This window comes from Pantherophis guttatus, chromosome 4, assembly GCF_059756535.1.
Source record: "Pantherophis guttatus breed Tessera chromosome 4, ASM5975653v1, whole genome shotgun sequence".
NCBI classification, from domain to species: Eukaryota; Metazoa; Chordata; class Lepidosauria; order Squamata; family Colubridae; genus Pantherophis; species Pantherophis guttatus.
Window position 1 is genome coordinate 121999786 of NC_142066.1, and position 14653 is coordinate 122014438.

Sequence of the window (14653 nt, forward strand, 5' to 3'; positions counted from 1 at the left end):
TTAATCCCTCAGACATTGTTATAAAAAATGTCCAAAATTAAGACATGCATTGATAGCATGTAGCAGCTTGTGCTGCCAAAATATTCAAAGAGATAGATATTCCTGTTCAGCTGAATTAAATAAACCAATTGTTATCATGGAAGTGCCACATAAATCTATTTTTCTGAGGAAAGTTTTTTTTCCCTTAAAACCCTGTTTCAAAGTTTCTTACTAGCTACTATAAAGCAGCTGGAGCTTTTCATGGCTTCAGACAAGTCACTGGAGTTGATGGTGCTCTAAAGCGAAAAAATGCAAGAGATAATTTTTCAGCAATGTGCCTCTCATTTGTGACCTTAGGCAGGGGTGTGTTGGTAAAGTTTAACAACTGGTTCTGCCAACTCCTTTTCACTGCCATGCTAAGCCACTAGCCCCCAAAAACTGATTGGTGAGCTAGATATTGTGGCTCAGGTCTGCTCTCAACCAGCTCCCCAAATTCCTGAAAATGTAATGATTAGCTCTGGTGAGCTATTGCAACCCAGCTCCAACATACTATTGACTTTAGGGTACAGTATAGTATCAACCCTTTGGCAATGAATATTTAGAAAATAAACGGTGCTGTAAAATCTGTTTTTAAATCATACAGACAAAAGAAATTGATATGCAATGCAAACAAGACCGTGAATTGTAAGTTTATCTCATCATTCTTCCACCCATGTTTTACCAAATGAGAACCATGATGATTCTGCAGCTCTGGGAAATATATTCTGGCAATTGCTGCCTTCTGTTCATTTTCAAACACAGTATCCTGTGTTTCACAAAGTTCTTCTGGCTTACAATTGTCACTCTTGCTATGTAGACCCATGATATTCTATTTCTCAAAATTCTCCAATTCATTTTTACAATTTTCCAGAGTACTTTTTTTTATCCACTGGTAGAAAACAGAAAAAAAGAAACACAATAATTTCCTTAAAACATGTAACATTTTTAATATATGCTGATCATTAATGGATCGAGATTAGTCTTTATGGAACTAGCAATAGATTTTCCGATAGGCCTTTATATATGAAAAAGTTAGTCTCTGTAAGATGACAAAGATATGAAGAAGACTTAATTTATTTATTGCCTATTTTCATCGCCCCCCCAATAGGATTTTAATTCTAGGGAATGATACATGTTTTACATGTTTGAACAAGTTACTATCAGGAAGATATGAAAATAGAATTTTAAAAGAGTAGAATGAGGAATGTGTAATTTCAGGAATATATCCCTTGGAGAAATCCAGGAAGTGGGGAAGAATTAATAAGCAAGAATTGGAATGCAAAGGCCTGAACAGCCCTGAATTACTAGACATTGAGCCAGTTCTTTGTGGCATGAACACGTAAGTAACTAAGCTTAAAAAATAGCTAAAGAATCAGAAAATTGATGTATCATTTCATAATGCAACAAACTGTTTTAGCTAGTAAATTGCAAGCAAAAAACCAGACCAGGTCCATAAGGTTTCTTCTGCTGAAGCCATTATTGCATTCCAAATGGACTGTAAGCCAACAGTTTGATTTTTTTATTTCACCCAGAAGGCAATCATATTTGCAAAATCGGCATTTACTTTCTGCTTCTTCCACCAGCAACCTGCTCAAGGGTATTTTTATGTATGGCCATATCAAGATTAATTTATTCCTAGAAAAAAAGGAAAAATCCACAGAGTGGATTATGGCATATTATTATTATTATTATTATTATTATTATTATTATTATTATTATTATTATTATTATTATTATTATTATTATTTCAATTTATATACCGCCCTTCTCCTATTGGACTCAAGGCGGTGCACAGCCAAGGATAAAAAACATACCAATACAAAATTTAAAATCAATTAAAAGAATTATACAGCTTTGGCCCACAATTTAAAACAATCCAATTAAAACCCAATTTACACTTAAAAAGCTAAAAAGAGCTAAAAAGGTGGGGGGTTCATGCCAGCCCTGCTTGATGGAAAAGGAAAGTTTTTAGGGCACGGCGAAAGGTCCGGAGATGTGGTATCCTTCGTATCTCCGGGGGCAAATCGTTCCAGAGGGCAGGTGCTGCCACAGAGAAGGCCCTCCCCCTGGGGGTCGCTAGCTGACATTGCCTGGCTGACGGCACCCTGAGGAGTCCTTCTCTGTGGGAGCGTACTGGTCGGTGGGAGGCTATCGGCGGCAGAAGGCGGTCTCGCAAATACCGAGGTCTGATGCTATGGAGCACTTTAAAGGTGGTAACCAACACCTTGAAGTGCACCCGGAAGACCACTGGAAGCCGATGCAGCTCGCGCAGGAGAGGCATCACATGGGAGCGCCCTCTTGCTCCCATAATCCCCCGCGTGGCTGCATTCTGTACCAGTTGGAGCCTCTGGGTGCTCCTCAAGGGGAGCCCCATGTAGAGAGCATTGCAGTAGTTCAGGCGGGAAGTGACGAGTGCCTGAATGACTGTGCATAAGGAGTCCCGATCCAGAAAGGGCCGCAACTGGCGAATCAGGCGGATCTGATGAAAAGCCCCCCTGGCCACGGCTGTCATATTTATTTATTTTTATTTTATTTTGAATTTGTATACCGCCCTTCTCCCTGAGGACTCAGGGCAGTGAACAGCCAAGTAAAAACATCAAGTACAAATATTAAAATACAGTTAAAATATACATATATAAATTTGGCCCCATTAATTAAAAACAATAAACAAAACACTTAAAAACACTTAAAAAATTAGGCCAGCCCGGCTTGCTGGAAAAGGAAGGTTTTAAGGGCACGGCGGAAGGCACTGAGGTCTTGGATTCTCCTTATCTCTGGAGGCAATTGATTCCAGAGGGTAGGTGCCCCCACAGAGAAGGCCCTCCCCCTGGGGGTCACCAGCCTGCACTGTTTGGCTGATGGCACTCCGAGGAGGCCCTCTCTGTGGGAGCGCACGGGTCGATGGGAGATCGTCGGTGGCAGCAGGCGGTCTCGAAGATAGCTAGGCCCTATGCCATGGAGCGCTTTAAAGGTGATAACCAACACCTTGAAGCACACCCGGAAGACCACTGGGAGCTCTTCCAAAGACAGCCGTGTATCCAGGAGGACACCCAAGTTGCGAGCCCTCTCCGTGGGGGCCAATGATTTGCCCCCAATAGCCAGTGTTGGCACCAGCTGGCTATATCGGGACGCCGGAAGCCACAGCCACTCGGTCTTGGAAGGGTTGAGTCGAAGCCTGTTATTCCCCATCCAGATCCGCACGGCCTCCAGGCACCGGGACATCACTTCAAGGGCATTGTTGGGATGGCCTGGGGTGGAGATGTACAGCTGCGTATCATCAGCGTACTGATGGAACTCCACCCCAAAGCCATGGATGATCTCACCCAGCGGCTTCACATAAATGTTGAACAGAAGGGGCAAGAGGACCGACCCTTGCGGCACCCCACAAACGAGGCGCCTCGGGGTCGACCTCTGCCCCCCTGCCAACACTGACTGCGACCGGTCAGAGAGATAGGAGGAGAACCACCGCAAAACGGTGCCCCCCACTCCCAACCACTCCAACCGGTGCAGCAAGATACCATGGTCGATGGTATCAAAAGCCGCTGAGAGATCTAACAGGACCAGGATAGAGGAGCAACCCCTATCCCAAGCCCTCCAGAGATCATCCACCAACACAACCAATGCCGTTTCCGTGCTGTACCCAGGTTGGAAGCCGGACTGGAGCAGATCCAGATAGACAGCTTCATCCAGGTACCCAGGAAGCTGTCACGCCACCACACTCTCAACAACCTTCGCCAAAAAGGGAAGTTGGAGACCGGACGATAGTTAGCCAAAACAGCCGGGTCCAGAGCAGGCTTCTTGAGGAGGAGCCTCACCACCACCTCTTTCAAGGCGGTTGGCAATACACCCTCTCTCAACGAAGCGTTGATAATCCCCTGGAGCCAGCCTCGCGTAACCTCCCGGGAGGCCAGCACCAACCAGGAGGGACACGGGTCCAGTAAACATGTGGTCGCATTCAGCCGCCCCAGTATCCTGTCCACGTTCTCAGGAGCAACAGGATCGAACTCATCCCAAATGACGTTCTCAAGACCAGCACCCATCATTCCACCTGTACCTACCCAGTCAGAGACCAGGCCTTCCCGAATCTGAGTGATTTTATTGTGCAGATACTGAACAAAATCCTCAGCATGACCCTGCAAATTTAAAAAAAAAGATTAGGAATATCCATGACTAATCTCAAGTTTCATATTCTTCTGGACCACATTTTAGAGAAAAAAATGAACTGATTTCTTCACTTAGTGTTCAGGAAACTGTTTCTTTGGGCAATGGGAAAGAACAGATATTAATGCTGAAGCGAAGTGGTAAACCACTTTTTTTGCCCAGCCTTGGCAAACACTAGATGTGTGGACTTCAACTTTCATAATTCTCTATAGTGAATATCCTGATTGGAAATTCTGGGAGTTGAAGTCCGATAATTGGAAGTTGTGAAAAGGAAACACCAGACTAGATTTTTTTGATATAAATTTGTCTTTCAGATCTTCAAGTAAAAAGTTAAAAATGGTGGAATTATATTTCTCAATTATTTTAAATTATTTTTCAGAATTGTCATTTCCTTATGGCAGAGGTAACTGCCACCCTGTAAAACTTTGGTTGAAGCCTGGAGTATATAAAATATAAACATTAATAATAAAAATAAAAATGTCCTAATTTGAAAAAATAAATTATTGTTGTCAAAAAGGATTATTATTACATTAGCAATAACACTTACTTATATGCTGCTTCATAGTACTTTGCAGCCCCCTCTAAGTGGTTTACAGAGTCAGCCTATTGCCCCAGCAATCTGGGGCCTCATTTTACCGATCTTGGAAGGATGGAAAGCTGAGTCAACCTTGAGCCATGAGAATTGACCTGCTAGCAGTTGGCAGACTTAGCCTGCAATTCTGTATTCTAACCACTGTGTCACCACGGCTCTCTAGTAATCTATAATAATAATGTTAAAGATAAAATAGAAATATTCTGATGGAAAACTATGATAAAGATTAGTAATTTTTGTTTGCGTGCGTATTTCTTTATAAACTGATTCATTTAATCACCACTAAATCTAGCAAGTTTTATTTATTTATACCAGATCCTTCCTAGGGAGGGCTGAATCTGACAGATCTTTTCTCTCATATAATTAGAGAAAATATAACCTTTTTCTTTGACAAAAACCATTGCAGATATCTTACACCTGTACTAGCTAGATTCAATTGTGTAGATATAGTTCAAATATCTATATATAGCTCATATCTATCTATCTATCTATCTATCTATCTATCTATCATCTATCTATCTATCTATCTATCTATCTATCTATCTATCTATCTATCTATCTATCATTTCAATATCTTCATAAATGATTTTGATGAGGGAATAGAAGGGGAACTTATCAAATTTGCACATTATATTAAGATGGCAGGAATAGCCAACACCCTAAATGATAGGCTCAAGATAAAGATGGATTTTGACAGACTTGAACACTGGGCCCTATCTAACAAAATGAAATTCAATGTAGAGAAAAATAAAGTCCTACACTTAGACAAGAAAAACCTAAAGTACACATGTAGACTGGGTGAAACTAGGCTTAATGGCAGTAACTGTGAGAGGAATCTTGGACTCCTAATGGACAATCAACTAAATATAAACCAATTGTGTGCAATAGCAGCCAAAAAAACCAATGCAATCTTAAATTGCATTAACAGAGGGATCGAATCAAGATCAGGTAAGGTACTAGTATTTCTCTATAAAGCCTTAGTAAAGCCACACCTAGAATACTGCATCCAGTTTGGTCACCACACTATAAAAAAGATGTTGAGACTTTAGAAAGAGTGCAGAGAACAACAAAAATATGAAGAATGGTTGCAAGAACTAGGCATGGCTAATCTAGTGAAGAGAAGGACCAAGATGACATGATAGCAGTGATAGCAGTGTTCCAATATTTGAGAGGCTGTCACAGAGAGGAGGGGAACAACCTATTTTCCAAAGCACCCAAAGGCTAGACAAGGAACAATGTATGGAAACTGATCAACCTCGAAATAAGGAGAAATTTCCTGACAGTTAAAACAATTAATCAATGGAATGACTTGCATCCAGAAGTTGTGGGTACTCCAACACTGGAGGTTTGTAAAAAGAGATTGGACAACCATTTGTCTGAAATAATACAGGGTCTCGCTTTGGACAGCATTGGCTCTTCAGCTTTGAAATGGAGATGAGCACCGCCCCCTAGTTCCCGCTAGGGAACGACTAGCATATATCTGCAAGGAGAACCTTTACCTTTATCCCATCTTTAGAACTTTCCAATGCATCTTTTTCAATAGACAATAATTTATTACTATTTCACATGGTTTGTTGGCATTTGGTAGGCTGTAAAATTATGGTTTTAATTAGGTTTAGAAACTTCCAATCATTATATAAAAGAGAACAGGAAGAAAAGGAGGGGAATATAGTTTTAAATTGAATTAATAGTTCTTCCCGGTTTGAGATGTGTTTATGTGTTGACACAACATATCAAACGTGGTAGTAAATTATGTAAGTACATCAATAGTAGTAATTGATTTCAGTGTAACTTTTTCTTTTTTAAAACATTCAGTCTGGAAGAGTTTAATAATCAAAATGAAAATATATTTCAAGATAACACATTTCTATTATTTCTGATATGAAACCAAAAATAACAAGACTTATCCCTTTATAAACTTGAGAGAAACTTGAAAAGGCAGCTCACTGTCGATTATTTTCCACTAATTTATTATCACATTCTTCTTTAACAAAGCAATATCTAGGGATTGTCCTAAAGAGGACAATATGCCCATCTATATATCTGGCTAAAACTAAGTCTAGTCTTCAACCATTCCTCTGCACATCCACTTCCTCTGCAATCTGCACATATGAGACCCAGATATGGTGCTATGTTATGGTGCTAGTACAGAGATATAGGCTGTAGTATTCCCTGATGGAAGTTATCTGGGCTACTTTGGCTAATCATGATTTCTCAGCTCTACATTAGAAAGTTTTTTTAAAAAACCACTATCTGCCAATGGACCAGCATAGTAAAGTAGGGTCCATAATTTTCAATGAAGAGGACTTCTTCCTGTAATAGATTATTTGAGATTTTATTTATATTTCAACCATACCTATAATCTTTTGATCATTTACTATTGTTTGCCCAATATTCCCTAAGTAATTTGAGATATTTCTTCCAAATTGGGGAGACTATAATTGGCTTAAAATGAAAGGAGAAAAAACTTGTAGTCACTAGCCAAAATGGACTAAGCAATGTTAATTATAACTGACGTGGGTGTAGGATTATTTTTTTACATGCTTCCAAAAACATTTGATTCAAACTATCAACGAAGAAGGCTGATTTCTAATGACATCCTAGGGCCACCAGATATGTTAAATATCCCTGTTTGAGAACAGTTTGAATAACACCTCTTTAGAACATTCTGATGTCAGAAACCATTTTCAAAGCTTCTGCAAGCCTTTGAAGTTGTTTCATTTTGGATGCTGGAATTCTGAGGTTGGAGAGAGAAAGAAAGAATAAGAAAATCCAGAGATGCTAGAATAGCATCTAGGATTTCTCTGCAAATAGAATAAATCTATGACACACTTATTTGTCAGTAGACAGAATGGGATTTAGGAGAGAAAAATTTATATATCAGGAAAAAAGGAGATCTTTGTTTTCTTAACTCTTCCCCATCCTTTTTTTCCACAGAAAGTGACCACAGATTTTTCTAAGAATATTCTCCATTGTCATAGAAGGATATTCAGTGTGGATATTGTGAGAATCGTGTGCTGCAATCAGGCATAGCAATAAAGTAGATAAATTACTTTTGGGGGGGAAAAGCAGATTCTTGAAGAAATGAAGAAATAGATGGAATATTTTTTCCTCCCCTAGAATTCATATATGATTAATTTGTGTCATCCCCATTGTAATTTCCTTTTCCACAAATAAGAAGGGTTCTGAATGTCCTTTTATACAGAAGTCCTGGGTGAAGAATAACAGTATACAATTCAAGAACCAATATGGTATAGTCCAGTGTTGGTGAACCTTTTTGGCACCAAGTGCCAAAACAGGAGCACACACATACGAGCAGCCATCCAGTGCACATGTGCGTGCTGGCCACCTGTTCTTCCGGTTTCTGGCACACATGCACACGCAAAGACCAGCTGACCAGTGTGCATGCTCATGGAGGAAACCGGAAGAGCAGCCACTTGGTACATAGGAAAATGATCTTTGCATGCATACCAGAAACCGGAAGACCACGTTGCTGGTGCGCATACGTGCGCCAGAAACTAGAAGATCATCTTCCCAGTGCGTGCATGCACACCGGGCAGCTGCTCTTCCAATTTCCAGTGCTCTCGTGTGCATGAAGACCAGCTAGCCAGTGTGCTGGAACCTAGAAGAACAACGGGCAACGGCTCTGCGTGCCACTTGTGGCACGCGTGCCATAGGTTCGCCATCACAGGTATAGTGGTTATAGTGTTGGCCTATAGCAGAGAGACTTCATTTCCATTCTTTGAAATCTCCCTTCAGTGACTGTGTGATTTTGGACACGTAACATTCTTAACTACCTTGTATGCCCCTTGAGGTATTGGAAAAAAGATAAAATATCATTTAACCTTGAATAACAAAGTACTACAAATATTTCCTAGATTAATAAATTTCAGGCTGCATTGGAAATAATTCATAGTCTGTGTTAAATTACCTCAAAATATAATTCTGCTTCCTTATAGTGATATACCAACAGTAACTCTGAGTACTTTTCTGATAGTGGCATGGTTGTATGTTTACTCAGTCAAATATGTTTAATATTATATCCTTATTCAATATCTGAATCTGATTGTAAATTTTAAAAAAGGAGGTGGGAGAAGCTGAGTAACAGCACCAAACCATTGAAAAAAATGCTTTTGAAAACTATACATCTTGGCAAAGGATAAATGGAAGTATTAGAGTTTTGCATTTGAGGTTTACCAGTTTTGACAGCATAGTTCTAAGAAATTGAATCTTTGACTAGGTGTTTGCCATGATGGCCAAATGACATACATAAGATCAAAACATTGCAAAACTGTGACTTCATGCTTCCTTCCACCACTCCATGTTTGGCATTAAGTGTCAATTTCAGGTGTGTTATGTCTAAATACAAAACCATCTCAACACTGTATTCAAAGACCACCCAAGAGTGTTGAGATGGGAGAGAGAGAAAGCAGGGTTTATAGATTTTGTGGTATATTTGTAATGCCAAGAAGGTATGCATTAGATGTAACATTTGAAACTATAAGTTATGATAGTGGTTAGAGCAAAAATTGTAGGTTTCACTGTTAGTTGGAAAAGTTGAAAAGTTAACTGTTGCTAATTTAACTTGAGATTCCTACACTGACCATTTTGCCCAGCTTTGACAAGTATGACTGCATCAAGAACCTGGATTGCATCAGTCAAAATCTGAGATATATTGCTGTACCACAGTGGGTCTCAACCTTCCTAAAGCCGGGACCCTTTAATATAGTTCCTCATGTTGTGGTGACCCCCAACCATAAAATTATTCCTAAGACCATTGAAAATATGTGTTTTCTGATGGTCTTAGGCGACCCCTGTGAAAGGGTCGTTCGACCCCCAAAGGGGTCCCGACCCACAGGTTGAGAACCACTGCTGTACCATAAGAAAACTGGGCAGAAGAGAAGAAACAATTTGTTTACTTGAATGTGGAATTGGGAGTGCAGTGAGGCTCACAAACAGGAAATGTTTAAAGCAAACTTTCCATAATTTGGTGATTTCCTATATGTTGAATTCCCACACATGGGTTATATGCATATACATCCATCTCCAGAATCCTCTAGGGCCTAAGAATTCAATTGCTATTTCCTGCATAATGAAATGAACCATTTGACAGTTCCTTCTGACAGACAACTGGGAGGTTAGCGTGGTATTATGATAAGTGTGGAGAACAATAGATAAAATCTACCTGCTTTATAAGCCCTTTTATTTATTAGGCATAGGCAGTGGTGGGATTAAAATATTTTAACAACAGGTTCTCCGCTCTAATTATTTCTTCCAACAACTAGTTCACCAAACTGCTCAGAAAGTTAACAACTAGTTCTCCCGAAGTGGTGCAAACTGGCTGAATCCCACCACTGGGCATAGGAGTTTATACAGCTAGTAAACAAGCTAAATAAGTGGAGAATACATGTTGTGATTGAAGATGCCATCTGAAGGCTTGAAACTATTGTTTGGATAAGAGGATTCCACCAAGAAGAGGTCTTAGTCACAAAGTAATATGAATGCTGCATTGGAAAATGCTTCTACCCTTTAGATGGGATAGTATAAGAAATTCAGAGAAGTACAAGTAGAAGAAGTGGTTAAATGCAGTGATGGGATTCTGCTGGTTCTAGGGAGTTCGGCCGAACCGTTTGTTAAATTGCTGGCTCGCCCCGCCCCTTGCCCCACCCCTCCGCACCACTGGGCGAGGGATGGGCGAGCAGCAATTTAACAAACGGTTCGGTGTTTTTTTATAATTTTATTGGCCTTGCAGCTGCTGCGGGGCTTCAAAGAGCCACCCTACAGCTGATCAGTGTTAAAAGAAAAGAAATGAGTAGACCGACACCTGCAAATATAAATGGGTAGACCCAGTGATGGGATTCTACTTTGGTAGAACCGGTTGTTAAGTAGTTAAGCCAGTGGTTGCCAAAGTGGGCGGTACCGCCCCCTGGGGGGTGGTGGGATGCCTTAGGGGGGCGGTAAACGGCAAGGGGGGTAGCAAGAGGGACACTAGAGCCAAAGGGGGCGACAGGGAGGCTAAGTGGCAAGGAGGGTGGCCCCCCTTTGACCTGTGCCTCGCAGCACTTACCTCCTTGCAAGCAAACAGCAAGAAAAAAACAGCCTCTTTCAGTTTCAGCATAGGTTAATTTGCATGATTAGATCGGCCTCCGACTCTCAGCTGATTCGCTCTCAGCTGTTTTGCAGGCTTGTCTGCAAGCTCTTGTTTTGCAAGCTCTTTGCTTGCTGCAAAGAGTGCTCGAGCAGATTTTTTTTTCTCTAGCTAAAAGGAAAATGAAAGTAAAGCAGGCTCTGCTGCAACGTGACAAAATGAGGCAGGGAGAGAGATTTCTTTTTCTTTCTCACCAAAAAAGATAGGTGCAAACAATGGGAAATTTAGGGCAAAAGAGGAGAGTTCAAGATTTTAAAAGACAAAAGAAAAAAAGCTCTATTTAACTAGGGAATTGTAATAATTGAGATACTATTAATTGTATATTGTGTTGAAAGCAGAAATGGTTAAGTTGTGGTTTGGAGTAATATATAGGGGAAATTATTTGGTTTATTATTATTGGTAAATATAATTAATTGATTTGTAAGAAATTGGATTGCTTGGAAATAATTGGAATATTCATGTTCATATTGATTAATATACAAAAAAGGTAGTTATATAACTAATTGATTTATATTAAAATGTTGAATTTATATTAAACAACTGTAATATTACATAATTAACCAATGTGAGGATGGATATAAAAATATATGACAATGGGAAAGGGTATAATATAGAATAGAAGGGAAAAATTGAATTTAATTAAGATTAGAGATGAGGATGAAGGGTAATATTGGTTTTTTAAAAAAATAGACGAGGAATAAATATGGCAAAAAGGAAATAGAAATTGTAAATTTAATTGAAATGACTAAACACTGTTTAAATTTGTGAACCAGCCAAATACTCTGTTCAAACAAAATACATTGTATGTTTGTATGTATGTTTCTAATTATTGCTATTTATTCATATTTGTACTCTTTTATTCTTTAAAGTTTAACAATTCATTCTTTATCTTAATATCTTTAGATTTGTATGGGGTTGGCTTTCTTCGCTTTCATCTTTTTTATTGTACAGCAATCTTTCTCCTCAAACCTACCATCCCTCTCTTTTCTTTCCTTCTTACTTTCTCTTCCCCCCTCTTCTTCTCCTCCCTACTTCCACTTCCTTTCTCCTTCTCCTCCTCTCTTCCTCCTTCTCTTACCCTCACTCCTACTCTAATTTGCGTTCCTTCATCCCTCTCTATTGCTGTATCCTTTTATGCATATGGACTACTCAGAGTTATTTTTGACTGGTCCTCGCACTTTTGACCAGTCCTCGAACTTACGACTGTCCTAACATTTTATGTTTTTGCCCTATCTTGTCACCATGGTGAAGAGAAGCAGTTGTGAAATGAGTGACACGGTTGTTAAGAATGCTACAATGGGCATAAATGATGACCAGTCATAAATGCGAAGACCGGTCAAAAGTGCGAGAACCTGTCAGAAATCACTTTTTTCAGCCCTCTGGGTAGTCCTTTTGTGCATATGGACTACTCAGAGGGCTGAAAAAGTTATTTTTGATTGGTCTTCGCACTGTTGACCAGTCTTCGAACTTACGACTGTCCTCACATTTTATGTTTTTGCTCTAGCTTGTCACTATGATGAAGAGAAATAAGTGACACAGTTGTTAAGAATGCCGCAACAGGCATAAATGTGAGGATGGTCATAAGTGCGAGGACCGGTCAAAAGTACGAGGACCAGTCAGAAATGATTTTTTTCAGCCCTCTGAGTAGTCCCTATGCAGATAGCCACGCCCACCCGGTCACATGACCAGCTAGCCACGCCCACCCAGTCACATGACCAGCTAGCCACACCCACCCAGTTGCATGACCACCAAGCCACACTCCCAACTAAGCCACGCCCACAGAACCGGTTGTTAAAAAAATTGAATCCCACCACTGGTTAAATGTAAAACTTGCTATAGTATACAACTTCTAGATCCTAATCTAGGGTATAAATCATCATTGTTATCATTATCATCATTATTATGGCCCTTGATTCTAGCACTGATTGGCCAGTAGAATGGACTCACATAAAGTGATCAAAGATGATTGAAGTTGCTAGAAATTAGCTGCCAATCAGCTAGCAAGCTACTTTTAGTTTCTGCTTAATAAAAAGAGTTACTTCTACTGAGAAAATTCATAGTAAGAGCACACACATGCAAACACACACACACACACACACACTCACACACTATGAAGTTTAATGGATCCCTACCCATTCCAACAGCTTTTTTGAAAAGTTGAGGTAAGAAATGGGGCTATAATGAACCTGGACCCCTCTGTGACCACATAAAGGTCATCTATCTTCTGTTTTCATGTTTTGGGCATCCATGGCTGGAAGACTGCAAATAGGTTGTCCTAGTATATAATCCATGTGTTTCAATCATAGAGATCAAAGTGAAGAACCTATGTAGAATTCAATTAATTTACTATATTAAAGATATGGAAGAATCTATATAAAAGTCAATCAAATTATTGTATGTACCATGTTTCTCTGAAAATAGGACCTACCCCCAAAATAAGCCCTAGTGAAGGGGGTGGGTATGGCTAGCATAGGAGGCAGTGAGTGCACAATTAAGTACCTGTGCAAGCAGCAGGCAGAACCAGAGGTGAGGAGCAGGCAAGCGATCTGGATGCACCATGCAGGTTGTGGGAAAGCCAAGCAGGGGTGGGCCAGAGCAGCAGCTGCATGTGTGAGGCTTATCTTCACACAGTGACACCGGCAGCAAACAAAAGCAAAGGCGCAGGTAATCCGGACATGCCGCATGGGCCGCAGGAAAGCTGAGTGGTGGTGGCCTGGAGCAGCAGGTGCCAGCAGGAGGCTCATCTTCATGTCTCTCAGCTTGTTTGCAGCCCACACTGTGTGTTGTGATTGCCTGCCTCCACTCCATGCCTTCCACTCTGCACAGCCTTAGTTGGCCCAGAGTGTGCCAACTAAGCGACTGGCGGCTGCAGCTACTGTTAGATGCCGTCGGTTCCTGCACACTTGCCAGCTCTTGTGTGTGTGCTGGGAGTGGGACACCTAGCTGGGCTGATTATCCTGAAATTGTGTTTCCTTGAAAATAAGGCCTAGTGCTTATTTTGAGGCGCAAAAGAAAATAAGACCGGGTCTTATTTTTAGAGAAACACAGTAGATATGGAAGGAGCACTAGCTTTATACTGTAGTCACTTGCCAGATTATCATGTAAGGCACACTTGTGACCCACTTTTTGGGATTATCAGGAAAGTCTGTATAAAATGTGAGTTACTCCCTGATTTTAGTGAAGTAAATATACTATAATAATAACAACAATACCAAATGTATGTTTTTAGTAAGACTTTTAGCTATGTTAGGAGAGCATTTTCATAACATCCACAGCAATGCATTAAACAGTCAAAAACAGAGCAGAATCTTGCTCACACTGAACACCCCGTTGCCTGAGAGAAGTCCTGTCCAATAAGACTCTGTGAGATCCCAAACAAATACAGATCAATATGCAGAGCAATCATTTATATGTGACCAAGTTCACTACGAGTTCCCCAAATATGTAACGCACAAGCAGAAACTTTCACTTGCACCTGATAGTCAATCAGTAAAGCCAACTATCTTTTCATTCTATATCTTTATATCTATTTCTTTTCAAATCCTGGCATTTCAATCTTAAATAAAAGTCAATGCAAATCGAAGAGATTTGCTTCCATATGCCTTTTCTTAGTACTCAAGAAGTGGCAGCTGAACTAATCTGAATTGGGAACCTGAGCAATGTAAAACCTGTTTAGTATTAGGATTGAAGACTGCAGAAATAGGAAGGTTGCAGGTTAGATTTGAAGGTCAAAA

General features: G+C 40.2%; 2 protein-coding genes across 4 annotated transcripts in view; one reads left to right on the top strand and one right to left on the bottom strand.

Moving 5' to 3' along the window:
* The window catches only part of TWIST1 (twist family bHLH transcription factor 1), a 162629-nt gene that overhangs the window by 138331 nt on the left and 9645 nt on the right, over window positions 1-14653 (top strand). The window lies entirely within an intron of this gene.
* The window catches only part of LOC117655026 (histone deacetylase 9), a 166933-nt gene that overhangs the window by 82616 nt on the left and 69664 nt on the right, over window positions 1-14653 (bottom strand). The window lies entirely within an intron of this gene.